The sequence below is a fragment of the Apis dorsata genome, unplaced genomic scaffold, assembly GCF_000469605.1.
Source record: "Apis dorsata unplaced genomic scaffold, Apis dorsata 1.3 scaffold_292, whole genome shotgun sequence".
NCBI classification, from domain to species: Eukaryota; Metazoa; Arthropoda; class Insecta; order Hymenoptera; family Apidae; genus Apis; species Apis dorsata.
The window spans coordinates 599,668-607,828 of NW_006263567.1; the positions used below are offsets into that span (position 1 = coordinate 599,668).

Consider the following 8,161-nt stretch of genomic DNA (forward strand, 5'->3'; position numbering starts at 1 on the left):
AGATTCGTTAGTAGTGATAATTTGAAGATGGTCGAGAGTACTGAAAACGAATTTAAAAAATGATCGATTCGTGAAACGAAGGGAACGAAGAGACGTATCTCATCTCTGAAATGTGTATATTCGAGGATCATTAATAATTGAAAGATGATTGTGAACGAATTTAAAGAAACAAATTCCAAGATTGCTCGATTGCTCGAAGGGATGTGTTATCTTTAAAATATCAATTCAATATTGATAATTTGAAGATGCACGATTTTGGAGATTCTCGTTTGTTATACTCTCGCGAGGAATTCTAAATGATAATGATTGAGGCGATGATTCGATTTATAGAATGAGGATACTTCTTTAATAGATATGTTCAGAAAATAAACAATTTTTACCTAATATTTTTAATAGATTCATGTCTTGAAGTATGATATATCTATTTATGAATCGCGTACATTAAAATCGTTACAGAAACCGAATTAGAATTTGGGTTAACGGTTCACTGAGCCGAGTCAATTCCGAGGAATATAATTTCACGGATGAACGGAATGAATCATCCTGTGCATCAACAATAAGATTCTCGCAAAATGAGTCAAACTACACAACGAATTATCAAACAATTATCAATTCAAATCCGCTTCGAAGGCTATATTTAATTCTTAATCGTAATCAAATTATCGATCAATTTCTTTGCTCATCTCACGCAGATCTCTTGCAGATCTCATTCTTCCTCGGCATATAATAATAATAATAATAATAATATGTTCGAAAACACGAGCCAGATTTGAATAAAACAGACGAGCAGACTATTTCAACCACGGTTGAGAGGAGAAATTTTCGCACTAGCTGCGAAAACTGGGCCGCTTTATAACGCTACATTAACCGGCAATCTTCTCGGCTGGTGCGCCAAGGGGATGGCATTCGTCTTGCCTTACCTCGAGGTCCAACGACGGCACCGTGTCGATAAAACTTTTAATTGCTCTCGCGACGAGGGAAAAGAGAGAGAGAGAGAGAGAGAGGGAGAAGGGGCTATTACCTAATCGAATGTTCGTTCGAAAGACTCGTGAGCCGAAAGGATACGATGACGCTTCCTTTTTAAATGAGTCCGATTAATGGAGAGTTGAGCCATTATGGGGAACGATGGAAGGAAATGTTCTTTTTCGTGTTTCAGAGAGTAAATTTGTACGAGCGATGTTAATTAGTATTACATAGACACTATGGTAACGGAAAAGAGATTTCTGAAAATTTAACGATTTAGGATCCAGTGTAAAATATGATACTTGTGAAATTAGATTTTAATTTTCTTTTTTTTTTTCTATATCGTTTCGTGTAATTCTTTATTCTTGCATATTTAAAAATGTTTCTTTCGATATGTAACGTTATGAAAATATAATATATATCTAGTCTTTTCGATAAACTGACTCCCTGGACTCTATACGAGCTTCTGCCTAAAAATATCGAGCTTGACCAACAATTTCTAAATTATTACAATAAAATTTAACGAACAATGTAATCCAAGTGAAATGCAGTTACCACAGAGAAAGGAACCTTTTCAAATCTGTTCCAAAAAACGAGGCAAAGAAAGAAAGAAAGAACCACCAACCCGGTCATTTTCCTTCTACCTTTCCTATTACTCCAAGCAATCCGTCTCGAGACGGTGGTACTCGTACTTTTGAAACAAACGAGGCTGCTGCAACCCCCCTTGCAGTCATTGAACGAGGCTACCGAGTGAAAGTGGAGGGAAGAGAGAGAAAGAGAGCACACACAAACTTGGCTTTGCCAAGTCTAAAAGAAATATTAAGAGGTGGTAGTTGGCTCCCCTACGACTTCGAAGCCAAGGAAGTTGAGTTATCGAGCCACTTTGCATAATTCAAACCCTACCTCCCCCCTCTCTCCCTACCTATCACCGTTTCTAGCTTTCCGATTCGGTTTATTGGTTAACAAGAAACGAAGATTGTTTTCTGATGTTCGCCAGGGGCTCACCTGAGCTTCTGAGACGAACGGTATCTGGCAATTTATTCATGAAATCGCGAGCAGGTCTTTCTACGATGAAAAACAGGGAGAGGTGAGGGGGAAAAATGCAACCAGGAAAAATCAACCGCTTCGAAAATAATAGTCGAGGAAATTTTTCTTTTCTCTTAACGGTTTATACTATACTTTCCTTATCTCGATGATATTAAATAAAAAAAATTACAATAAATTGACCGATTAATCTTGAAGATCTTGTGTAATTTTTTTCCAAGCGTGAAATCACGATGAAAGATTATTTTTCGAGAAAGAGAAGGATTATTCCTTTCTGTCTTTTGGAATAACGATCCTCTACTCGCTCCCAACGAAGATCGAAATCTCCGTCTAACAAGCACGTTTGCGAGAAAATTTCTGCAATTAAACCGGATGAATGTCGATCGATGAGAGAAGGGAGAAAAAAAAAAGAGAAAAAATAGCAAATCGAACCCTGTATCTCTCGAGACTCGATGCTTTCGAGACGACTTTTCTGGATCCGCGCATTCCGTTTACGGCGCACGGCAAGAGAGAGATAACTTTTGATCGCGAGAGGAAACGATACACGTAGAAATATTCGGAGGTATTTCTCTCCGCCAACAGAGATCTCAGAAGGGGATTCGCGACGAAATGGTAACGACCTCGTCGTCGAAACTCGTCCCTTTCAAGATCAACGGGAAGATGTTAATCGCGAATTTTCCCCGAACACGGTCAACGTACTCCACAACCCTGGAGAGCAGAAGGGTCTAATTAAAACTCTCTCCCCTCCCTCTTCCGTTTCATTTGGAATTTTCCGTGTACAAGAGGGAAACGATTTGAAAAAGATCGCTCTCGGAGGTTGTTAAAAGTAAACCTCGTTCGTTACTTACGAAAATCATCGAATCCTTCCGGAATAATATCCTTTCGGGATGACTGGATAGTGTAAAATACGAAAGAAGGAAAACGCGAAAACGGATATCGGATAATGAGAACTTTCTATTCCTCCAAATCTTGCCATGTAAGGATAAGGATGGTAAATAAAACGATAACGAAATGGTACAGAGAGACTGGTCTAAGGGGAGGAGGTAGGAACGATCGTGCTACTTTAATTTTACGACTCGTTTACGAGCTGACCGGCTGAAAGAAACGATCAGCCTGGCATCGACATTAAAGGGAGAGAGGAGGGAGTTGCATCCGTATATATACGCGCTTTTATCGATTACACGTAAGTCTAGGTATTTAACTTGGAAAGTAAATTCTCGAATGTAGCGTTGTTGTGAACGTTGGTTCGCCGCACCTTGCCTCGCGAGAACAGCTTCAGCAAATGGAACGAGTCCAGAGCTTTATCCTTGTTAGCGGTAACACTGAAGATCCCCAAGAACTATTTTGCCGTTAGGCAAGTTACTTTGGGTCGTTTGTTCCTATGCGACCCAACACTGCCAGGGATCTTTAGGATAACTCGAGAAACGTACTTTTATTATCGAACACGTAAAACCCTTCTCTCTTCTCTAACCCTGTTAGAAAACTGTGTTAAACTTTTTTTTTTGAAAAGTTATTTTTTCGTATTGTGCTTTTGTTTAATTTTTTTTCAAAACTTTAGGAATTTGTAAATCTTAGAAAATGAGTTCTCTTTTTTTTCTAGGATTACATTATCCTAGAAGAGAGAAACTTCAAATTCTTTTTTTTAATATTTATCGGTAAATAATCTTTCTTTCTTTGTTTGATCTCCTAAAATGCCATTTAAGAATCCAAATTTTCTGATACAAAACTCATATTCTTGATTTTGTCGAATTCATTAACGATACTATAACATCCCTTTCTTTTCTTCATATAGTAAAGATTTCAAATTTGTTGCCATCCTACAAAATGCACATTTTGAACCGAACACTAAACGACGCACAATTCTTCTAACGAAAGAAACCTTTCCTATTCAACAAATACTATATAAAAAACTCTCAAAAATCCCACAGAAAAACATTATCAACATTATAATTTTTCTATCGACGAAAAAATGTAATAAATAATTTTTTCTCTCTAACCGAGAATCGAACCCGAGTCACCCGCGTGACAGTCGAACTCTTTGCCCACCTAGCTACCAAACGTTGCACTCGTTGTTATCGCTGGTTGTTAGTTATACCGTAGAAACCGATCGGTACGAGAGCCGTTCGGTACCATTTTATTCAACTCCCCGGTAACACGTACGCGCTATACATTTTCGCCTGACAACTAGCTTTCCAATTTGCCGAGATTGCCAGGGCAAATTGCAATAATTGGCGGCGCCATGCGAACATTGAAACGTAATTTTTATTTCTCTCTCCGGCAAATTACTTTTCCAGCGCGAGCGTGTACGGTTGTACGGGGAAAACAGAGGGGAAAATTTTTAACGCTGTCCATCCTGTCCATCCTGTCGATATCAACGAATCGAGGGGCCGGTAGCTACGCGGCCGGACAGATAACCCGGTTAATCGTCGATACGAAATTCTATCTGTGTCCCGTTAAATCGTCACTGATAGTCTGCTTTTGCGCCACCGCGAATCGGTCACGGTGTAAAATTTCGTGAGGGAATATATCACGAGATCTCGAGTCTCGGGTCTATGCAATTATTTGAACCAAGTAACAAGAAAATTTGATTTCGCTCTTTCCACTATTTTAATTATTACAAAGTGGAATATATTCGTCTAAAAATCCAATAATTTTATCAATTTCAAACCAAAATTCGTGATGATTCACTTCCTGTCGTCGAAAATTTTCGATAAAAATCAAATTTTTTTCGCTAATTCCTGTTGAAAAAAAATTGTTTCCACTATAATGTAGAAATTTGTGTGTTTTTATACTGTGATATATTGTTTGACTCGTTAACTACTACAAAGTATTACATCGGTATATTGGCATTCCAAAGAGAGAGAGAGAGAGATTAGCATACCAAACCTTCGTCTCTAGAATCTTTCTTAAATTTTTTGTTCCCAGTAGATCCAAATACCGCATAGATCAAAGAGGACGTTCAAGAAGGGGAGGACATTTTAACCGAAAGCTTATAATGGGAATGGAGAAGCTCGACGAGCGGCGAATAAAAGCGGTAGGACCAACGAATGGTCGAACGGAGAAAGGTATTTGAATAATTTCACAGGAAATTAGCGTTTGACACCGGTTGCTCTTTCACCTTTGAACCCCGCGGCTCGTATCAGAAATTCACAAACGGATCCGGATTTGCGGGTAAAGCGCGGCAAATTCTATAAAATCACGGGACATCTACGAAATTACACATTCCACGGGATGTTGGTGGCTTTCCACTGGTGGCCGACCACCATTCCTTCCGTCGCCATTTTCCTTCCTTCCATTCTCCATCCCCGTTCCCCTTTATCGTGCTCGAATCCCCTCGAGCATCTCTCCATACTGATACTTTTTATTATCGAATCCCCTTCCCTCCCCCGAAAAAAACGAACGAGCAAGATCAATCGTAAAGATCCTCGAAACTGCACCTGATGGAAATTCTCCACTCTCTCTTCTCTTCTGTTCGCGTCGTCGACGATTATTTCTTCCTTATCCCTATCGTCCCACTTTTCTCGCCGATTAAAGCGCGTTTCAACTCGCGCAGAACGAGGACTCTCGTTCTCTAAGAAGGAATAAATCTCGCGTGTAATCAACTACGATAAGAGGAGTCGAGCGAAAGATTAAACAAGTTAAAGAAAGAACGCGAGATGCGTGCATAAAGAAGAAGGGTAAATAAGTTCTAGAGAGAGAGAGAGAGAGAGAGAGAGGATAGACAATGCATAGTCAAAGCAGTGACTCGCTCGAGGACTCGCGTTTATTAAATCAACAAAAGCCCCATGGGGGATGGTTTTCAGACGCGAGTAGTACATCTGCTACAGAAAGCTTTCCGTCCTATTCACCCTCCAATCTCCTCTCTCGCTCTCCCTCACCCTCCTCCACTCTTCTCTCTATTTATTTACCCGCCTCTATCCCTCCCCACCCTCGCACACCACCACCCTATTGCGGCTTGTCCGCGCGCTCGCGATAATGACAGCGGAGCAACTTCATATTCAAGGGAATATACGCGTATAGGGGTTGGTTTTGTTCTCCGGTTGGCGGGTGTCGCGTAGCTAAAACGCGGCCAATTTCAGAACAAACGCGTTCCAGTACGCGGATCAAACTGGAAATTAGACGGCACGTTAATCGTCTTCGAGGAGTTTACGCCTCGTCTCCCTCTGTTAGATCCCATCTGTCAGATATTGGGATTAGTTGCTCTTAAATTTTCCTTCTGTCGTTTTGGAAACGATCAGAATCTTCGATTAAAATCATTCATTGTTCCAATATCGCGTGGAATTATTATTGGTATTCAATACAAAATGTCATGTTAGAGATTATAGAGATCCGTAGAGAGATGTAATATTAAAATTGTTCCTTTGGAAAAATATTCGTTGGAAAAAGAGACAGATTTTGTTAATCGTTATTTTAACGTTCTTTGATTAATCAAAATCCACGGATCAAATGATACGCCAATTTTCTCTCGCGCCTCTCTGCGAGTTTCCACGGAATTCCACGGATCGCATAGCGCGCGTGGAACACATGGTTGACGGGGTGATTAGAAAAATAACGAGCGCTTTACCAGCGGCACGACCGCAGCCGCAAATTATTCGCGGCACCATCGATGGATCTCGCCGCGGCAGGACGAATGTGTTTACGCCGTGCAATCAAAGCGAATCGATGGAGCCCGGACGCGTAAACAAATTTCAATTCCGGCCCCTCGTTCTTCGAGGAAGTGTGCTCGGCCAATGACCACATCCCCCGATGATTTTTCAACGCGGCGCCAAAAAATCGAGGAGAAAATAACGAAACTAAAAAACAGCATATTAACCTGGATTACATTTTGTATCGAAGAAGTATGCAAAAACTCTTTTTCAAATTCCTTGGAAAAGATATAATTCTCACGCGTTGATATTATATCAATTTTGAACTCGTAATATTCGTGCATCCATATATTTTTCCATTTCTCTTCCCCAAAATTCACTACAAGCTATTCACTAGGAAGCGATGATTCTTATCCACGATTCTTTTCTAGAATTAAAAATCTGGATGTACACGATTTACCAGAAGAAATTGCGAGATATTCGATCCCATCGAAGCGGTTTCTTTCAGTGGCAGACCGAAACCAATGGCTTGTTAATTTTCGAGGCGAGTAAACGAGGCGTCGCGAGTGGAAAACGGACACGTCGTAAACGATGCGGACCGAGATGCTCTAAAAAGATGAATCGGTGGCAAAGCGAGGCGATCCGGGCAAGAAGAGCGGGGTTTAATGCGCTCGACGTTTACGGAGACTCGTTAAAACGGATGGGAACGAGAGCCAGATGGGATTCTTATTATCGGCTAAAAATATTGCAACGACTTCCGCGTACGATTGGATCTTAGCCTCGCGATCGTTTCAACCCTTCTAATCTATAATCCATATTTATATATCGATATATTCGTGATTTGAAAACGCAGAGAATCGTAATGATTATCATGATTTGTGAAAATACGAGGATCGATACGATACTCCAAGAATATTTAAAGAAATTAATTCAACAAGGTTTCGTTAAATTAATTCAACAGCTGCTTCTTTCGATAACTTAGCATTTAGATAATTGATACAGTGTCCACTTGTGACGAGTACCTCGATACTAATTACGTTCCAACTACAATTAAGTGTTGGCTAGATAGATAGAGAGCAAGTCGTACTCGCGGCAACGCAAAGGAAATTTGAAATCACGTTCAAATTCTCGAGATACGTGGGTAAATAGCTTCATTAAACGATTCCAGAGATCCGAGCGATTAAATACCAAAGGTATATTCTTGTATCCTCGAATGAGAACGCGAAATCATCGACACGCGGATGATCGCCTCGGCTTGCTGCTTGTTAACCAGGAAGAGAAATAAGGAGAGGTGGAAAAAGAAGGGAGATGGGGTAAAGAAGAAGTGGACAAGCCGCGCGCAATTACGAAACACGGCTAGGTGCTCCCGGAAAGATGTTGGCGCTTTGATACGAGCCGACGACGAGAGGCACCCGGTTCCTATTCATACTACCTGGAATTTCAATTCCAAGGACCCTGCCGCGGCTCGCTTTAATTAACCACGAGGCCTAATAAACGCGTCCACGGCCGGTTGCGTTGGAAAACCGACGAGAGTTTTTCTTTTTTCCTCTTTTTTTTTTTTTTTTTTT

The 8,161-nt window shown here is 40.6% G+C and overlaps 1 protein-coding gene across 1 annotated transcript in view; it reads right to left on the reverse strand.

Annotated features, from left to right (window-relative positions):
• The window catches only part of LOC102675236, a 181,283-nt gene that overhangs the window by 157,782 nt on the left and 15,340 nt on the right, over positions 1 to 8,161 (reverse strand). The window lies entirely within an intron of this gene.